At 47.4% G+C, this 19,574-nt stretch overlaps 1 long non-coding RNA gene across 7 annotated transcripts; it reads right to left on the minus strand.

Moving 5' to 3' along the window:
• Positions 1 to 4,372: 4,372 nt before the first annotated feature.
• On the minus strand, positions 4,373 to 18,780 carry LOC110359406 (uncharacterized). 7 transcript variants are annotated; one of them, XR_010472091.1, is made up of 8 exons: positions 17,746 to 18,780; positions 11,802 to 17,158; positions 10,795 to 10,873; positions 8,734 to 8,857; positions 8,150 to 8,610; positions 6,022 to 6,476; positions 5,780 to 5,907; positions 4,373 to 4,659 (listed from the first exon to the last, which is right to left on the minus strand). It is a non-coding gene; the product is annotated as an uncharacterized LOC110359406 (long non-coding RNA). The 7 variants fall into 7 exon arrangements; XR_010472092.1 differs by having other exon boundaries at positions 6,022 to 6,159; positions 6,326 to 8,610; XR_010472090.1 differs by having other exon boundaries at positions 6,022 to 8,610.
• Positions 18,781 to 19,574: the final 794 nt, after the last annotated feature.

Genomic DNA, 19,574 nt, shown 5'->3' on the forward strand with positions numbered 1-19,574 from the left:
CACACAGGCGACGGGCAGCGGGCGCCGCCAATAGCAAACCGCGATTGGGCGCGGGGGCGGGACGCAGGGCGGCAGTCGGGCCAACCGGCGGCCACATTGCCCCCCCTTTTCCTCTGGCTGGGACAGAGAATGTTGACAGATCCCCATCGCGCCCTCCGATTGGCTGGCCACTATAGTAACAATTTAGAAGCCGAAGCTTAGCAACAGCACGTGGTGGCCCAGCCCCCGCGCTCGCTGAGTGGCCGGCTTCTTGCATGTTAAGCAGGTAGCGGCCGCCGATTGGTGCTCGCACTTCCATGCAAATAAGGGCGGAGAATAGACCAATGGGGTGAGAGGCGCGTGCCGTGCGGCAGGGGGCGGGGAGGCAGGCGGGGGGAGCCAATGGGCGGGCTGGGGCGTGGCGTTGCTGTGAGGAAGAGGCAGGCGGAGGGGCGGGGCGAGCCAAGGCTCCGCCCGCACACGCCGCCGTGCGGAGCGCCGGGGCAGCCGCTGACGTTAACGGCAAAGCTGCTGCCGGCAGCGCGGCCTGAGGAACTGGGGAAAAAACAAAAGAGGAAAGAAACAAAGGAAAAAGGAGGGGCGGGCGGTGCAGGAGCGCGGGCGCCGCCCCAAGGCCCGGGCATCACCGGCCCGTGTGGAGGAAACCCGCTGCGGCCATAACCGCGCCTGCTCGGCACGGCCGCACACACCCGCCCGGGCACTGCTGGGCCCGGCCTGGCGTGCCCCTGGGCGCACGGCGCTGCTGTCCCCGCGCCGCTACCGGCCGGCTCAGCCCCCTGCCCCCGCGGGCACGGCCACCCGCGGCCGCTCCTCCCGCTCCGGTCCGGTCCGGGGGAGCCGAGGCCCCGCCCGGCCCGGGGGCTGCGCATGCGCTTGGCGCGGCTGGGGCGGACCCGCTGCCCCGGAAAAGGCAGCAGGGCAGGGGGGCGGGCACGTTTTCGGGGCAACGCGGGCCGGTTGTGCCCCCGCCGCTCCGCCCCCTCACCGCGGGCACTTTTCGACCCAAAAGGTCGTTATTTTTCCCTCCAGGCCACGGGGAGGGAACCCCTGGTAGCCTCAGGGATCCCTGGGCGGTGGGGGGGAGCGACAGCGGGCCGTGAGGAGACGCCTCCCTACAGCGCCCAGCGAGCTGAAAAACCAACCTGGTCCCCGGGCGTCACCCCCCTGGGCGTCCACGGGCCATTGGGGTTGGGCCCTTTAGCATCTTAGAGCAAGAAAGGGGCTCTCGGTGTGTCTGCTGTGGGATTTCTCACCACTCAGCTGACATTTCAAGCAGATTTCAGTCCTGTTTCTTCTTAGCATCAATCAGAAGAATGTTGGCGTATGACTACAACTGAAGGAAGAGCTGCCTGCTGTCGTAGTGGAAAGTATGGCAAGAAATGAATTGGAATGAAAAAGACGATAGAAATGAGATGCCAGAGGTGCTGTAAAAAGTGTGTCTGGCGCATACTCTGATGTTTTACAGCGCACAGACGAGAGAGGAAAACGGCAATACTGCAAAAACATGCACAGAGACTTAAAATAATTACTAAACTGTACACAATAATCTGACCTGCTGAAAAAAAGAAACAGTGGAACGCTCTCAGAAGTGCAGTCAGAGTTACTGCCAGCTTTCCAACCCTTGCCAGCTTATTCAGCTGCCTTTCGTCATCTGGATACACAGAAGCCATCTACCAGAATAGCCTGGCTCCTGGTGTGCAGGCTGAACAGGAAGGAGCTCAGCACCTTTCCTGTCCACACCACCCTATTTGCACTCCTAACTTTGCATCCTTATCTCAGATATCTGCTGCGCAGCTGTTGCCTAAAGCTGGTTGGTTTTAACATGAGTAAGTAGTTTTTAAAGAGGCACATTTCAAGCTGCGCTGTGGTCACAAGTTAGTACATTTTCAGGCCTAAAGTGCTGTAATCAGTCCTCTTGCAGACTAGCAGTTACGCACACAAGTGGTCCCATTGATTTTAACTGAACTATTAATGTTTGAGTAAGCTATTTAGTGTAGAGGAGGGATGCAGAATATCACCCTGTGTGTTTATTCCTCGGAAAAATATGTCAGCCACAGTTTCCTTTTAAGAGGATAATAGCAATTCAGATTAAAATAAAGATTATGCTTTACTCTTTTTACAGGATTGTCGTAAAACTACATATACATTGCACCTGATTATTTGTAAGCCTATATCTTGTTGCTTCAGATACTCAAATGCAATGTGGCTCTTGAACATTGCTGAAACATAGATCATATATTGCTGCCGTTTGGTCCAGGCATCAGGGATGAGACAGATTGCAGTCACAATGCTGCTTTCTTCACAGCCTTGCGTTTTAAGAGAATTTTATATCTGCTTGGAGAAAGTCTGACTCTATGAAGAAGAGGCAGAAGAGAATTTGGTGCCTAGATTGCAAGAGTAAAAAAAAAAGTGGCGTAACATTTTCCACATGCTGCTTGAACTGTTGAAATTCTGCTGCATGTGTGTGACAGTACAGTTTTCACTGTAAACCCATTGAAATGTGTGGTAGTTTTGCTGATGACTTAACTGGAAGTAGATTTAGACACTGTTTGACATTTCTGTCTGTTACAAAAGAGCGTAAAACCGTATATGCATAGGTCTGTGTTGTCCACACAGGAAAGCCTTTGCCTAACCATGTGCACAGGGCATGTAGTAAAGAAAATGCAAAGGTGGCCAGATAAGGCACAGAAGTATTCTGAAGACAGTGGTTTTAATGTGATCGAGCACAATTTCACATGGATAATTGCCTTTTCCAGGAAATCCCAAGTAAACGCAAATGCGTTTAGGAAGGACATTGTATGGGCTGGCTGGACCCAAACAAGCGCTGACACATATTTAGCCTGTAGTTGCATCAAAGGACCTTTCTGTACGGTGTGCAACAGTGTGTTAGAGAATTCAGAGTAGTCTTACCAAGATTATTTCTTCTAGAGTTAATTCAGCTGAGTCCTCAGGAGCGACCATAACAATTAAAATACCTGGAATCAATCATTCTGGATCTGGTTTTACTTGTGCCAGTGAACTGGGACCAGCTTTGGTGGTGTCAGCGCGGGTGCAGAGGTGTAAAATGGGTGTGAAAGAAGATCAAGCGAATTACTTCAAGAGCTGAAGGACATGCTCTAAGATATACATGTGCTCAGAGGCTTTGCAGATTTGCGTCTCTAAATAGCTTTTTTCCATTTCTACGAGCAAGCAGCATGAACAGCTGAGTCCTAAAGAAACAGCTGGCCTTCAGTGATAAGGGGTAGCTGTCACTTCTCGGTGAAGTTTGAAAAACTTTCTGTTTGGAAGCAGAAGGGAGAGTCATCAGCAGCCACACCCTGCAACCTGCACTGTTTGCGGTTTATTTGCTGCCTGCACTTTGCGATTGGAGTGGTAGTATTTACATTTTTAAAAGTTACAACGCCTTTCCTTTCCAAAATCCGTCCTGTGTGTGACATGGCGTGTCAGATCAGTGACATCGGAACTGCTGACTGCCCGGAGCTGTGATGCGGGCAGAGCTCTGGAGTTGAGGATCCATGGTTCAAGCAGCTTCATTCACTATTCCACATGTACAGCCTTAAAGAAATAATTAGGCCTCCCATGCTTTTCAAATTTGGCTCATTGAAGTTCCTACTTGTTTCTTTCTTCTTTAAATTGTGTCTTATCCCTATGTCAAGAAATAACCTCCTTCACTGTACCTCAGACTTCATCCCCCTGTTTGCTTGGGTGTTGCAAGGCTTAGGTAATTAGCAAAGAGTTAGTTATCTTCCCGCACAGGAGGGGATTGCACTCAGAGCTGGCACTGACAAGTTTCAGCTCCTTGTCTCAGCATCTCAAATCCCATTTAATTTCTCATCTCACCTGTGGTTCAGATCATGACTCCTGTTTCCTAGATGCAGAAACCAAAACACCTGAAATTTGAATAGAAAGAAGTTTCAGAAGTAACAGTTTTGTCAATGCCCAAGCCCAACCTGAGATGCTCCAATTATATCTACCCTACCAAATGAAGCAAGGCCAAAGACCATGGAGACCATGGGCACATCCCTCATCTCAAATGGCAGGTGTCACTGCAGCCGCTGGGCCCTGCGTCTCCTCCAGGCTGCTCCTGGCACACATGTGGCTTTTAGTCATCACTTTATTTTTTGTGTGGTTTGCTTTTAGTCTAGGGTTGTTTTTTTAGGTGCAAAGTGTCTGAGGATGTGTGGCAGCCCATCAGAAAGCTGCCTTCAGAGCTTGAAGCTGAGGTTACATGACATGAGGGTACGTGGGGTGTTGGGCAAAGGAGTTGCTGCTACAGTGCTGAGGGACTCTGTAGTGTGGAGCAGTCCTGTCTGTGCAATCTCATCCAATGTGCCTTCTGGGTTGGTCCTTGACCTGTCCTACTCCTAGAACCAAACTCAGGTGTAGGCTTGGAGAGTAGTTTGGTCCAAGGACCACGACAACAAGTAACCAGTATAGATACTGTATGGTCCTATGGACCTGAATGACTCCCACGCATTTGGGTTGGTGGCTCTGTACCTCACACTCGCCAGCCCAGCTTGCTGCCTGCTCTTGACCAGTTGTTTGCCACACTCTTTGAATCACTGGCTTTGCCAAAACAATTGAATTTCTCCTGGTTTTGTTTGGGATTTAGCGAGGGTTTATGAAATGCTACAGAACAGACATGCTTGAAAGTCAAATCTGAAAAAAAAACAAACAGTACTTCAAACTGAATGCCAGTCCCTTGTAACATTCATTTCTTGTTAATCACTGAATTATGAAAGACAACGTTTGTATCTTAGCGTCCTTGACAGTTTGGCTGCAGGGACCTCGAATGCCCCCTCCACCAGGGCTCCCCGACCAGCGAGACGCGCAGTACGCTGCCGCCAGGCCCTGCAGCCATTTCTGTGATCAGGCATGAAATTATTCTTAACTGATTGAAGTGAGGCATAGACTGAAAAGCTTGAGAGACACTGATTTACTCCATCATCCTGCTCCGCCTCAACTCTATTTCACCTAAACCATGCCTGGCAATTTTGAATAGTATCATCCTAAAAATCTTCACTGATGCTGCCACGCTCAGCACTTTGCAAAAGGAAGTGGTATCAAGGCTTTCATTTTAAAAGACAAAGAAGAAACAAGACAAAGGCAAAACGACTGGGTAATGTCACTCAGCAAAGGCAGGGGAAGAGCTGGGAGGATGACCTGGCGTTCCAGTTCGGCATATTTGGCCTTGTAATACACTGCAGAGGAAGGATTTGTTATTTGATGTAGCATCTGAATCTCAGACAAGCCTTATTGCATTCCCCTAGTGTAGGAAAGGGGCCTTATGTACATTTGTGTTGCATTAAACTTCCACAAAATATATAGATGAGTGCAGTGCAAAGGAACTTTGAAGAAACCACAGACTGCTTTCTGTTCGAGTGCTTTTGGGGGGCATGGGCATCTGCCTGAGGTCACTGCTTGAACGAGCTGATAAATGAAACCTTTCTCCTTTATCTGATAAAATTTGCAGTCAGACCTTCTTGTTAGGTAACTTTGATATAAGCACATCATATAGCACTGAAAACGTATTCTACCTTGCTGTGATCATCTTCCAAGCTGCCTTGATGCTGAGCAGCACTGCTGCAGACCAGAGAAACAGAGCAGGGTTGTGCATCCGTGATAGCAAATGGAGCTGAAACCAGCCCGCCTTTGGCAAACACAGTGTCCACTTTGAGAGGACAGGGAGGCAGCTGTGGGCTTTAGGAATAAAATCAGCCAGTGGTAACACAGTCTCAGTGGCATCTATCCTCTGAACAAAAATTTAACATTTTCTTACCCAATGTACCTGCCTCCCGTGTATCCATGAATCATGTCTGCTGAGTTTACAGGAAGAAGCTCCACTGAATCTGTGTTGCTCTTTGGTCTGAAAATCCATCTAGATACAGAAGAATGAGTTCACGTGTCCTATGCAGAACAACAAAATAGTTAGCGGCCATTAGTTCACAAAATATTTATTACAGATAGGGAACGAAGAAATAAAAAGTTAGATTTACAAATTTAAGTATGGAGGTTCCTTACATGGGTGCTTGGACATCCAAAATCAACTGAGTTGTAAGCTGAGTAAGTCAGATTTTGAGATGAGAAGGAAATTAAGAAGTGGATTCCTGATGTCTTTTCATGCAGCCATTCTCCAGGAGCCAAGTGATGTGCATACATCTATGGGAGGACAGACTTTTGTTTATCAAATAATGTCTATCTATAAGATATATAGAAGTCTGCAGTAAGTATGTAAGCAAATCGTTGAGTTCTGTGCCCAGTAAGGAAAAAATGCCTAATCGGGTGGATGCAGATCGACTGTCAGCTGTAGGATTCTGTTGCTTACTTGCATTAGCTGTGATGGATCCAGGTGAACGTGTGATGGGAATATCGTAGGTGCATCCCATATTGTACAATAATGATCATACTCTGCATTTCTGTAGCATGTCCAACTCACACATTTCAGACGTCTTAGTCAAGATTTGCCAGTTCAGGCCCTTAAAAGATATTAGTATTTAGGTAAATAAAATGCTGTTCAGCTGAATGAGGGAGGAATCAATATTGATCCTGAACCTCATACTGCTAGTGTAGTTGGGCCAGTATTACCTTGGTAGAGGTAAGAGAGCTCGTACATCAATACACGCATTTGAGAGAAGATCAAAACAGCCCAGGTGGTAAATAACCTAGACAATTGCCTGCAGGACCTAAAATTAGAGATCAGCACAAAGACTTGGCAGGTGAATAGTCAGCAGATGCTGTCTTATCTCTCTATTTGCTTTGGAAGATGGGGTCTGACCCAAAACATGTTGAAATCAATTTCTATCTTTGCCTTTATTTTGATAGGCTATGCACCAGGCTCTAATCAGCTGTGGGCCTAATTAAATGATTTTCCTCATTGCAAGCTAATTACTCCTATGCAGAAATGAAACTGAATGGTAAATGTGCACCCTATAGGAACTGCATCTGTAATGTGTGGTTTAGAATAAAAAATATGGGCTTGGTTTTATACTGTCTTACATAGTTTCTTATTCTACATAAAGCAAGTACAATTTCCCACTCTCTTTTATTGGTATAAGTACAGAAACTGAGTGAGGAGTCAGGCAGAACAACTCTAACAAGCTCTCTTCACTATGCAACAAAAAGCTAATGCAAGCAGGAAATCATCAGCTTTCAGCATCTGAGCGAGGAAGAAGCCATGCATTTAAATTGCAGCAAGGAGGTCGGATATCAGCAAAACGTTGTGACAGCGAGGACAGCGAGACACTGGGCTGGGAACCGGGAGCCTTTGGCACCTTCAGCTCAAGAAGCCTGCGAGAGGTTTGGCTGCAGCCTCAGGCAGGGGATAGAGCACCCAGAGACCTCCTGGACCGCTTTTGCTGGTCCCTGGTTGGAGTTTTGCATCGATTTGGGGAAAAATGCAAGGTACAGGACAAAGACAAATTTGCTGCCATCACGTTGTGGTGACGAGCCGTTTGCTGTTCTTGAACAAATGGCAAAGTAGGTAATGTGAAAATGTGAAATCTGCAGTAATTAATTAGATAATGGGAAATCAATCATGCTAATGAGTATGTAAGTGTTGGCAGACTAACCATCGCTGTGTGGATGGAACTGATTTAGTGAATACTTTTTTCAGGGATCGTGGATGGGAGGTGGCATAGGTCTGGCCAACAACGATTGTATGTGATGCTTCCCTGTATTATTTCCGAGCTAAGCCTTCAAGCTGGATGTTGGTTTTGGTGCTTTGCTCGAGGCACTGAATTCCAGCAAAGGGAAGATCTTTGCTCGACAACCCCAAAACACTTCTGTGATGGGGTGGAGTGGAAAAGGAATGGCCTTCAAAAAGGCACCACTTGCTGAAAGCAGCCTTGCATGCAAAAATAAAAATGAATCACTTAAGCTGCTCTGTTGGTTTGGCGTTGCTGTAGCACAAAGTGGTTTGGACCCAGCCTTATGGGACCCACACAGCACTGTGTTTGCTAAACGTGGTAACTGCAAACTGCCAAAATCACAAGGGGAAAGCTTCATCCTCAGGAAGATGTTTACCATGCAAGTGTCATGTGGGGTGCCCCATCCTTTGTGTTGATGCACTGATTTTAGCAGTGGGAGAAAATTTCAGTAACAAGGTGCAAGTGAGGTGGGAGATGGGGCCAGGATGGAGAATTTAGCTTACTTGTTTTGTTTTCCTTCCAGCTTTCCACAGTCTATTTTTTTGCCTTGTACTTGGCTCTGTCTGTGATCCCGTCTGTCCTGGTTTTGTTCGCCTTCCTTTGTTGCCGGTGGTTTCCCACTGTTTCCATTCCTCTCCTTTCGTGTGACACAGATTCTCCTCCTGAGCCACGTCCAAGGTGTTGGGCTCCCTGCAGCCACGGCACAGATTCGCAATGCCGAGGACACGGCCTCCTGCTTCGCTGACAGTGTCTGCATTGTGCAAGTGAGCGTATGTTTTACTATCCCTCAGAAAAGAAGTTTCAGGGCATTACTTAATGGGTTCTCTTTTCTAGCTGATCAAGACACTGGCAGCTCTTCACCTTTTCTTCATTCTTGCTGGTCTCTTGGTATCTACAGGAGACCAAGGTCCCTCTAGTCTAGATGATCTTCACACAGTGAGAGAGATTTTTTTAATGTGAAGACCTTAAAGTCAACATGGAGAAAAAAGGAAAAAGGTACGAGAAAGTTGTGTAAATCTTCCCTATGCAGAGAGAAGTAGAAACACAGAGAAACCCCTGGATCTCATTAGTAGGGGTCATGACGTACCTGTAGTGACTTGGATACCTGGAGTCCAGTTCAGGGCTTTCACCGCAAAATAGTCCTCCTTCTCTTCACAGGAACCAGTGTAACACAGGGATGGATTTTCACTTTTGCCTCCCATGCGGATGTGCTAAGGATAACAGAAGGCGGACCTATATCAGACAACTGCCACAACAGCATTGGGACAGGGCATTTCCGCACTCACTCACTTGCATGGGAAAGTCTAAGTCATACCAAGTCACTCTGTCATCTCTCTGGCTTTTGAGTGAAATGATGAGGGTTATTTTAAAGTGTTACGTATATTGGCGGTTATCCCAGGGGGTGAGAAGATTAGCAGAAGTATATTCCCATGTATAAAAGATCGCTGCAATATTCAGAGGTGCGCTGATGAGATTTAAAGCTTTAACTTCTAATAAACATCTCTCTGGAGTTTGAAGGCACCCTGATGTACAGCTATAACACGCTGTAATTAACACACAGACTCCCGTGAACTCAGAAAGTCCCCAAAGGCAGGTAAACTCCAATTGCTGAGCAGTATTACTGGTCGTTTCTGAAGCGCGGTCATAAACTACTCTATAAACACGCACAACCCATACAAAAGGCAGCTTTGGTCAAGACTCAGGTCGCTGGGCCCTGTGCCAAAGGAGGCTGGGGCAGGACCTTGCCATGGCCCTGTGCGAAGCAGAGCAGATCTTGTACCCAAGGGTAAGGAGTCAGTGCTGGGGTACTTTTCCCCCACGTTGTGGGTCAGTGGTGAGGGAATATGTTGCACCTGGTGGGAGATAAAAACCCCGGGAGACGGCAGGTTCGTGATTCACCCCAGCTTACTCCACTGTGACTGGCCGAGAACCACACTGTAAGTCTGTTACAGGTAGAAAACCCCTGTCTTATGACTCTTTCCTCTGTTTACAGGCTCAACTTTGCTTCTCAAATTAAGATACGTGCTTGACACTAGGCAGGCAGTATGATGGCTTAATGAAGAAGAGGTTGGAAGTAATACCTCAGCATGACCTCTGCTTTCATTGTCTCTACCTTTGACATCTAACCAAATGTGTTAAGCTACCCAAAATGCACACATCTGGGCTCTTTGTAGAATATGTTTGTTTTATTTTTTTAAAGCTTTGCTTACCTGTGGAGTCTGTTATTTATTGTATGATGCTTTTTGCCACTTAGGCACTATGCTTAATCAGATTTGTAAATTAATTCTCTCCTGGGGTTTCTCTTTGTGTGTTCAGAAAGCATAAAAAGTGTTCACGACACGCTTCAAAACACACACTGGTTACATTAGTCATCCTCTCAGCATAATAGTTTTATGGAGAACATTTAGGATAAAAAACCCCACATTTCCTCTAATTCCATTTCTTTTCCCCACTTTTGATCCCTAAAGTTACGTTACATGTTAGTAAACAGCTATGTGACATGCAAATCCTGTAATTGTGATTTTTTTTCCTCGCTGGAGGAAAAGAGCTACTGTTTACTGTTTAATATCTGTTATTACTTTTTGTGATATCCTCAACTGAAAACATTTTCATACAGGAACTTTGCTGCCTTCTGGCAGCAGGAAAGCTGGTTCCACAATAAGTGCTGCTCAATCACAGCCTGCCACGTTGCCCCAGCCCGATGGTCCCAGCCCAGCAGCAGGACCAGGGCTGGAGGGGAAGGGGCAGCTTGGATGGGGAGCACCAACCTCTCCAGCAGTGCTGCCGCATCTTCGTGGATGGACCATCCCTCACACCCACCGTGCCCCTTCCTCATCACAGCTGTTTGAGACACCTCCTCATCAACAAAACACTTCTGTGGCAAATGCCACAATGGAGGAGAGGGTTCGGATGGTGGGAAATGTCGCTGACATTGGTGAGGACAAGAGGGTGCCATTGTTGTGGCTTAACCCGAGCTAGCAAAACGACCACAATAACCACTCACTCATCCCGCCCCGCCCCCCCCCCCCCCGCCCAAATAGGGGAGAGAATTGAAAGAGAAGGGAGAAACTTGGATTGAGATAAACACAGTTTAACAAAATATTAATACAGTACTAGTAACTACATATAAAATATAGATAAAATATACTCAAGGCATTTCCTCATGAACTCTGTCCACACCGAGCAGCCAGTCCCAGGAAGCAGCACCTGGTCCCAAACAGCTGATCCTGTTAGAGAGAAAAAAGGAAAAAAAAAGGCAGAAAGGCTCAGAGGCCTCTGCAAAACAGCAAAAGGCCAAACTAAGCGTCCTGAACTGAACTCCCCCGGCTCCGACAAAAAGAGTGAAGAAGAACGTGAGAGAGAGAACGCCCAGAAGATCCTGACTCTCCTTAAATATGAAGCGTGGCGCTACTGGGATGGAATACTCTCATTGATCAGTCTGGATGTCAGTCAAGCTCTGCCTCATCCGTGCCTCGATGCCTCACACCTGTGGGCAGAGCTCAGAATGTCCTTGGCTCTCAGACTAGAGCAATTAAAAACATCAACTCTGTTCTGGAGTGTTATCTCTTGCTCTAAAACTAAGTCCAAATAATGACTGTGCTAGTTATGAAAGAGAACGGTTTCTAACTGCATGGGAAAATTAACTCATTTTCAGTCAAACTGGCACAGCCATGGCCGTTGAAATACAGCCTGAGAGCCACAGTGACAACAAGCTGCAGTGACAATAAGCTGCAACACACCACCTTGGTGTGAGCGGTACTTTCCAGAAGTCATGGGCAAATGTGGCTGTGGTCTTCTCTTTACACCAGTGGGACCCAGGGAATATCTCTCCTGGTGGTGCTGCACACTCACCCTCGTGCTCTCTGGGTGGGCAGCCCCGTCCAACCTGGCCGTGCACACACCCCCCACACACAGACACCCCCGGTCTCTCAGGCGCTTTGTGTTTTGCAGGAAACAAGTAGATAAACCACAGCTCTCGATTGCTTAATTATGCAAAAATGTAGAAACTCCTAAACCTTCAGAAGCTTGAAAATGCTGAAGTGGTTAAAAAAAAAAAGGCAAAGAGAAGACCTGAAACTGAATGGGGATTTCACACCATGGATGCTGGGATCTCACAGGCTTTGCAAAGCTGTGTTCCTCTTGCAGCACACTTACTTGGGTGTATTTGCTAGAAGAGGGCAGCAGTGCATGGTAGAGAGAGTCTCATTTTTGAGGAAGGACACAGTAGCAGGAAAATCTTTCGTTTGATGGAGTAATCCATGATCCTGAAAAGAGAAAACATTGTGTTGAGTTGCTGCAGAGAGGAACCTGCTCAGCCCAGCAGGGAAGAACCTGGCTCTAGCGCTGCTCTCCTGTGGGAGCCTGGGGATTTCTAGACATGTTTTTGCCCAGACCACTTCTTCTGTCTCAGGCTCCCTCATTCCCTGGATCTGTGTCTGCCTCAGGGCTGTGGGATAACCAGGCCACCCAGGACTTCGCCCAGTCTGCACCAGTGCAGGCACATGCAACTGCGATAAATGCCGATGATGGAGCCGCAGCAAGGAGCTGAAGGGCAGCGATGCCTGTGCTGTTGCTGCCACACTTCTGAGTGCCGTAGTCGCTGCCAGTCCTGCTGTCTTCGTCACGGCTGGCAGGGCATGTGTTCGTGTTCCTGGGACACCTGGAGGGGCTGAGCTCATCCCATCAGAGCAGCTGCTCCTTCCCCTTCTCCCTGGTTTCATGTGTTTGCTCTCAAATCTTCTCCTTCTTGCCAGTTGGTTCACAGCACGTGATTTAACCCCTTCCAAATGTTCCTGCATTCAGAAACAACTTTGGGAGATGAGAAGGTAATCTAAATAAATGGTTGGGGTGGGCTGGTGGTGAGTGGAGCCTGTTGGGGGGTCCCTCTCCCCACTGCCGCTCACAGGCAATGCTGCAGCTCCAGTACTGACAGAGCCCGTTTTCCCCCACTTTTCATATCACAATGGCCTGTACGTGTCTCTAGCTTCTCTCTGGCCTGTACGTGTCTCTAGCTTCTCTCTTGCGCTTTCCTTGCTCAGACCTTTGTATCCTTTTCCTTTCCCTTAGGGGACAGCAAAGTGACGTGGAGGAAGGAGGATTCCCCGATTCTGTTGAGTTCTAGGAACAAATGCCACAATTTTCAGCCACATGCCAAGAAACCCATGTCATTCGCAGGCACAACTCAGATTCGTTTCCTTAGCAGCTCCTTTGTTCACCAGCACATTGTCAAGGTCACCAGGAGAGGGGAGGTTCCTCAGGCACTGTTGGCCAGGCTTGCAGGCAGCTTTGAATGTTAGGACCAAAAGATGCACTCTGGCAGCAGAGCACAGGCAGGACTTTCTGTCTGCAGCCTGCGCTGCTGCCTTCACACCAAACTGATCCTGTGCTGTAGGTTAATACGGTTTCCATTTCATACCTAAGAAAGAAAAAAAGTGGTAAAATACCAGTTTGAAAGGCAAGACCATTGTGAGGACCTGAGCACCTTTCTCCTTGGCCTGGTAGAGCCATGCTGTCCGTGTGGCAGCTGCACCAGTTTGTCCTGGACAAGGACCCGCCGCCCATCCCATCCCATCCCAGCTCAGCCCCAGCCTCCCTCTCTGTTCCCAGGCAGGGAGCACAGCATGCGGGTGGTGTCTCTGTGGCTTCCCAGTCCCTGCTTTGTCCAAAATGATGTTTGTTTCCTGCGAAGGAAAGCACATTCAGATGTCACGCTAGAAGAAAATTAAAACAGATTCATGAGGGGCCAAATGGGTATCTTTTATGATTTTACACAGAGATTTAATCGGAGGTTAACTTGGCTCATCAAACCAAACTCTAATATTTTCCATCACTAGTGGACAAGCTCAGGGGACTGATGCAAGGACAGGAAAATGCTCAGTTTGTTCACAATGTTGTGTGTCACATGAGGCAGATCCAGTTGGAGCAAGCGGTGATCACTCTGTATTGAAAACCAAGTGCTGACATGGACCACTCAGAGCTCAGGGGTGGAAAAATATGATACGAATTCTGGGGATGCTGCAGGCTGCTGCTGATCTGCTGTCGAGTGGTGCCACATGGCCGCGCTGCGTGATGCTGCTCCGACACAGCTGTTGCTCCAACAAAACTTGGTTCCTCCAGCACACCACCTACGCTGCAGTGGTACGGGTTGTCCTGTGTGATGGTGAGAGTCAGAAATTCGTGGTAGCATTAGCTGGATCAGGAAGATGGGCTGGGGATGGACCCAGATGGTAGGGAAGGACCTCACCATCCACTCCTAATGGTGGCCTTGGGAGTGATTTGGAGAATCTCGTACTGAAGCATCCTGACGCCACTGGGCTCTCCTGAATCTTCCTATTGTCACTTGTCATTGCTTTATCTGTATCTGTTGTGGAATGACTAATAGTGCCCATTTCAGCCTGAGATTGTCCTGTTACCTTTTGGTCTCTCCTTACAATATTACAAATAGCAAACATTTTTGGCCACATACTTCTTTTTTTTTTTTTTTTTTTTTTTAATAGAGGTATTTCTTATAACAAAAAAGCTTTCTAAGTCTGGTTACTGTTTTCCCTTATCGGGAATATTCATTCAGAAATTACCTTTGCCAAAGATGATGCAGTGTAAGCAGGTGTTACAGCCTTCCTTTCAGCCATATGGAAAATAGATTCCATTTCTGACAGCGATCCTGCTGTTCCAGGAGAAGGCCACCCCATGCAGAGATAGGCTGGTTAGATCAAACTGTACTAATTGCAGAGTGATTTGGAAATCTGTTCCACTTGCAAACAGAACAAATCCAACACTTTGTAACATTGAATTAACAAAGGTCACATCTCATAAATGTTACAGAGCAATTTTCACAGATAATGCAGCAGGCTAGTTAATGATTAGAGTGGTAAACTGATGTAAAGCCATGGTGAATAAAGGACATATTTTTACAGCTTCCATTATTATTGCCTCGGGAATCTTAACCAAAGGCAGCAGAAATTATTGGGGTCCAACTTATCTTTAAAATCTAGCCCATCAAACTGTATCTGGTCTTCCCAATGGCTTTTGGATTAGAAACTAGAAAATTTAAGAGATTTTAGAATATTGGTCAGATTCTCTATGAGAAAATAAACATGTTGGTTTCAATCTAGTTCTACTGGATTCTGCAATGAGAAAACCAGCCTGGATAACTGATGGGAATTGGCAGAGCTCAGGCCAAGCAGGGATGAAATTCTCACTCTTGCTCCAGCTGTTGCAGCTGCTGGATCAGGGCAGAAAATGTTAGTAAAGATGTAGTTCTACTCCTGAGGCTGACCCTGGAGACTGGCACCTCTCATGGGACTGGTACAGTCCCATTTCTTAGATGGAAAGGTACTTGAGCTACCTGAGCAGTAATCTTGCTGAAGTCTCTGGGATTAGCTCTGTAGGGAAGCAGTATTGTATATATTATATGTAAGAAAAGGGGGTGGAACAAATCCTGGAGTAACTCATTGGTGCAGAAACAAAAATCTTGGGCTCATGTACAAACAGAGGACTTAAAACCAGAAAATGTAATTTTCCAGGATTTAATCAGGCATGTTTTATATCCGATCGCTGCACACACATAGACAATCCATATTTCTCAGTAGGTTCTTATCTACTGTGAGCCATTCGTGTCTGAATTTGACGGGCTAGAAAATCTTGGTAAAAAACTGTGGGACAACTGTCATCTGACAGTGCTTACGGGTGGATGGATTGGGAATCAGCAACATTCCAGCAGGCATTTCCTATTTCCTACATCCAGAAGAAATCCCCAGGGGTTGGAAAGTGGCTAATGTCAATCTGTAATACATTATTGAGAGAAATGAGATGCAAAGCCCATTGTGGAACATGCTGTGGTGTCCAGGCGCTTGGATGAAGAGGTGGAACTGGTTACGTCTCCGTTTGGGAAAGCTGTTTGACAAAAAGAAATGTGAATGGTCCACGCAGTGACCCCATTTGGACATTTCAGGTTTTAATTTTCAGTTTTTAGATACTCATGCTTTGAGGCCGTTCAGAACTGAAACCTAAAAATATAATTTCGTGAAAATCTAGTACAATTAAAGTGAAAAAAAAAAAGAACCCCAAACCCCAACATTCATGAAAGTAGCAGCGGAGCTAAACATAAAACAACCTGAATTGTGAAAACCAGCCCAAAGCAACATCAACACCAGAGTCAGAAGGAACCCAGCAGGTTTTTCCCACACCTGGACACGGGGGGACCCCGCCAGGCAGAGGTTCGTGGGGTCACTGCTCCCAGGGGACTCACCCTGCCTGCAACCAGCACTTTCTCCAGCCCTGCCTCCGTCCCTCCATCCCGGCTGGAAAGGGCTGAAAAATCACTGCAAGTTTCTTGCCAGAACAGACCCACGCACAGCCAGTTTTTCCATTGACAAACAGGCAAAAAGAAACAAATATCACACTGTCATTTAAAAATAGCTTCAGTAAAAGTACGGCAGGGAGCGATTTCACCGAGCAGAGGCTGGTGGCTGATTAGGGAGGGTTATCAGCGTACCTGGTGCTGGATAAAACCCGATCCCGCTGCAAGGCATTTCACTGTTGGAGAGATAGAGGGTTTGCGATGAATGCCTGAGAAACTCTAGAAGTTTTCTGATAACGCAGGAGTTTGAAACAAGGGTTTTTCACTCCTCACCTGCAATGCGACTGTAGAAAAGCTCCATGCGGTCTGATGCTGCAAAGTGGCGCTGGTGGGGTTTGGGGACACAGGGCAGGCAGGAGGCAGCAGAGCAGGGTGTAGATGTTATTCCTCGCCCATACCCATTCCCTATTCATGCTGAATGCCAGCTGGCTTGGTCCACTGCCGAAGTGGGATGAGCAACCCTGTGCCAGGGTGGTGCCATCATGTAAATTAGCAGTGAACGCATTTGTAAAGGCTCAGCACCATTGTGAAGTTCAGCCTAGGTTTGGAGACTTTACCATGAAATGATATATTTTGATCACGGACTTTACCATGTAATTTTGGGGACTTGATCCATGGAGCATTCTTGCAGGGTCATCAGTGTGTTTTTTAAAACAAAGCAAATACGCACAACAGTTTTCCAGTGGCTGAGCTCAAATTGCGTGACCCAAGATCTAGGGTCATTGCAACTTCTAACATTCCTTCTCATCTTCAGTTTCTTGATTCTGCTTACACAATAAATTCAGGTGTTAACATGAATATATTTTTTCTCACTCTGTTTATTATAAAGTACTTAGAACATAATTTAATTTGCAACTGTTATTAATATTTGGATCTATTTGCATGATTCCAAATATTTCACCCAATAGGGTGAAATAGCTGAAGAAAGTTGAGCAATGAAATAAAAACCACTGATTTGTGTAAGGGACTTCTGAATGTATTTCAAGGCAAAAGAATAAATGGGTGGAAAGAGAGCGAGTTCTGAGCTCTTCTGGGATAGTGTCATTTGTTAGTTCACTGCAATCCCCTCAAGACCTACCTTGCCCCATCACTCATCTGAAGCTTCATAACTGGAGACACTGTTGAAATCCAGAGCCTTGAAGCACTGTCAGTACTGAAGAAAAAACAAGTACATTAGAAGTAAAGCAACTGGACAAGTAGTTTTGCTAAGTCAAGTGTCATTCTCATGACCCTAAGATTAAAGATCTTTCCTGTTTTCATGTAGTATATCCTGACTGCTTTTTACACGTGACTGCGTTAGCAAAGCACAACACAATGAAAATATGTGCAAAAAACATGAAAGAAGACAAATTAGGTAACACAGCCCTGTACCCCAAAGCAGGGAATCCCCAGGCTGGGGCTGCCCGCACAGCCGGCACCAACCCACAACCCAATGTGTCCTCTGACGGTCAGACCCCATCACCTGCAGTGTGCTCAGGAGGGCAGACTCCCTGCCTCTGCCCTCGGGGTTTGGGATTCGGGGTCTGCTGGCTCACCAAAGCTTCACAAAGTGGTTGCTTTGCTGGGCAACAGCTCAAGAGCACGGCAGTGCCCGGGCCAGCGCGGCGCTCCCCTGCTCCTGTGGTCCCATCATGCAGCAAGGGGCCCTGTTTTGGGTTTCCTTTGCAGGGCCGCACATCCACATGGGGTCATCTTGCACCTCTCCTTTCCCCTCTCCCTGCCCCATCCCCAGGATCTCACCCATGCAGAGGTCCCACTGTTCCCGCTCTTCTTCATTTTCTTCAGAACGCCTCCTCAGGTGATTCTCAGATCTCCTGAGGGAGCTGCATTTCAGAGATTTCCCTTCCTGCGCAATGTCCGTTCCCTGGTGGGATCCGCGTGGGTCATTTCTGAGGGCGGTGATGGATCCATCGCATCGCTGGGTTTCCTGCTGTCCTGCCTTGAGGCCAGTTCCATAATAAGGTTTTTTGGGGCACTGATTCTTTACTAAAGCAATGAGTTACTGTTCTTCAAACTGAGGGGACAGCAAGTGACACCCAAGACCTTCCGCTCCCAGACCTGTTGCTGCTTCCAGGCACCACATGGAAGGGAAACCAGCTGCTCCCAGCTCACCCAGCAAACCATGAACAGCAAAGCTGGGGAACTAAACCTCCCACAGCACAGCCTGTTGCCACATCTACTTTGCCTGGACCGGTGACTCCGACCATTTCGCTGCTGAGAACTCCTGCAGGAAGGATAATACTTTATGCATGTTGCCAAAATGCCTTTTAGCAATAGCAGGATGCTCTCTGCTCTGAGCGGAGGAGGATACATACCAAGCCTTAAGCTGTTCCAGGCTTCGCAGAACAGCAGACAGCAAAATGCATGCGACTGCACCAGCGCATATTGTTTTCAAATCCCTGTGTGATAGCACGGAGTGGCATAAATCAGAATTACCTGTCACAAATGGTATCCCTCCATGGCCATTTCTCCATCCAGGCTGAGTGACAGCTCAGACTCTCTGAGCCAGTGGTTGCACTAGAAAAAAAGGCAAAGAAGTAGCGATGCGTGAGACAGAGTGGGGAGATGGTAAGAAGGCATTGGTGCTTAAAAAAATGTTGAAATGCATCCCACTAGAAAGTTGTGTCAAGATTGTGTTAAGGCAGGAACACAAGGGGTTTTCCTGATTCCTGAGAGCCCAGGACTGCTTGCTTTAGCATCACTTTCATAGTCAACATTTTCGCTTTTCTGTACGAAGAAGTGGAGGGCTCTGCCCTGACATGCCCCTTCCGCAGACCCGGGGTGCCCAGACTTGCTCTAAAACAGTCTGCAAAACTTGCAGCAGCTTTCAGTTAAAGCTGAGCCTGTCCCCAAGGAACCTGTGGAGCGAGGCCAGCGGCACATCCTCCTGAAGCCGGCAACATCTGTGCTGCTAAATACTTCAGATTCCTCTTGGATAGCAATCCACACTCTAAGATGTACTCAAGACCTGACATGGAGGTTACTCAGTGTAAGACATTTTCCCTCAGGAACTCTTCTGACTAGTGACAAGTCAGGTCAAAACCCCAGTCCAGATCTCACCTCTGAATCCAAGCCGTATCCTGAGCAGCCTCAACTGCCTGAATCTGGGGATTCATGACCTGGGGGTTCTGCCTGCTTTGGAGACTTGCTTTTGGCTCAATGTGCCGGGCATTGAGCTGTCACCAGATATGGTATTTAAAGGTCTTGTTACTCCATAGGTCAGGCTGCTGGTGAAGTGTTAGTGAAGCCATATGTGGAGCAGCTAAAGTCACTTGTTTTGTTCAGCCTGGAGGAGACTGAGGGTAGACATCATGGTGGTTACAGCTTCCTCACGAGGGGAGGAGGACGGGCAGGCACTGATATCTTATCTTTAGTGACCAACGACAGAACCCAAGGGAATGGCAGGAAGATGGGCCAGGGAGGTTCAGGTTGGACATGAAGAAAAGGTTCTTCACCCAGAGGGTGCTGGACACTGGAACAGGCTCCCCAGGGAGGTGTCACAGCCCCAAGCCTGGCGGTGTTCAAGAAGAGACTGAACAACACCCTCAGACACATGGTGTGAACTGTGG

Source organism: Columba livia, chromosome 4 (assembly GCF_036013475.1).
Source record: "Columba livia isolate bColLiv1 breed racing homer chromosome 4, bColLiv1.pat.W.v2, whole genome shotgun sequence".
Classification (NCBI taxonomy): Eukaryota; Metazoa; Chordata; class Aves; order Columbiformes; family Columbidae; genus Columba; species Columba livia.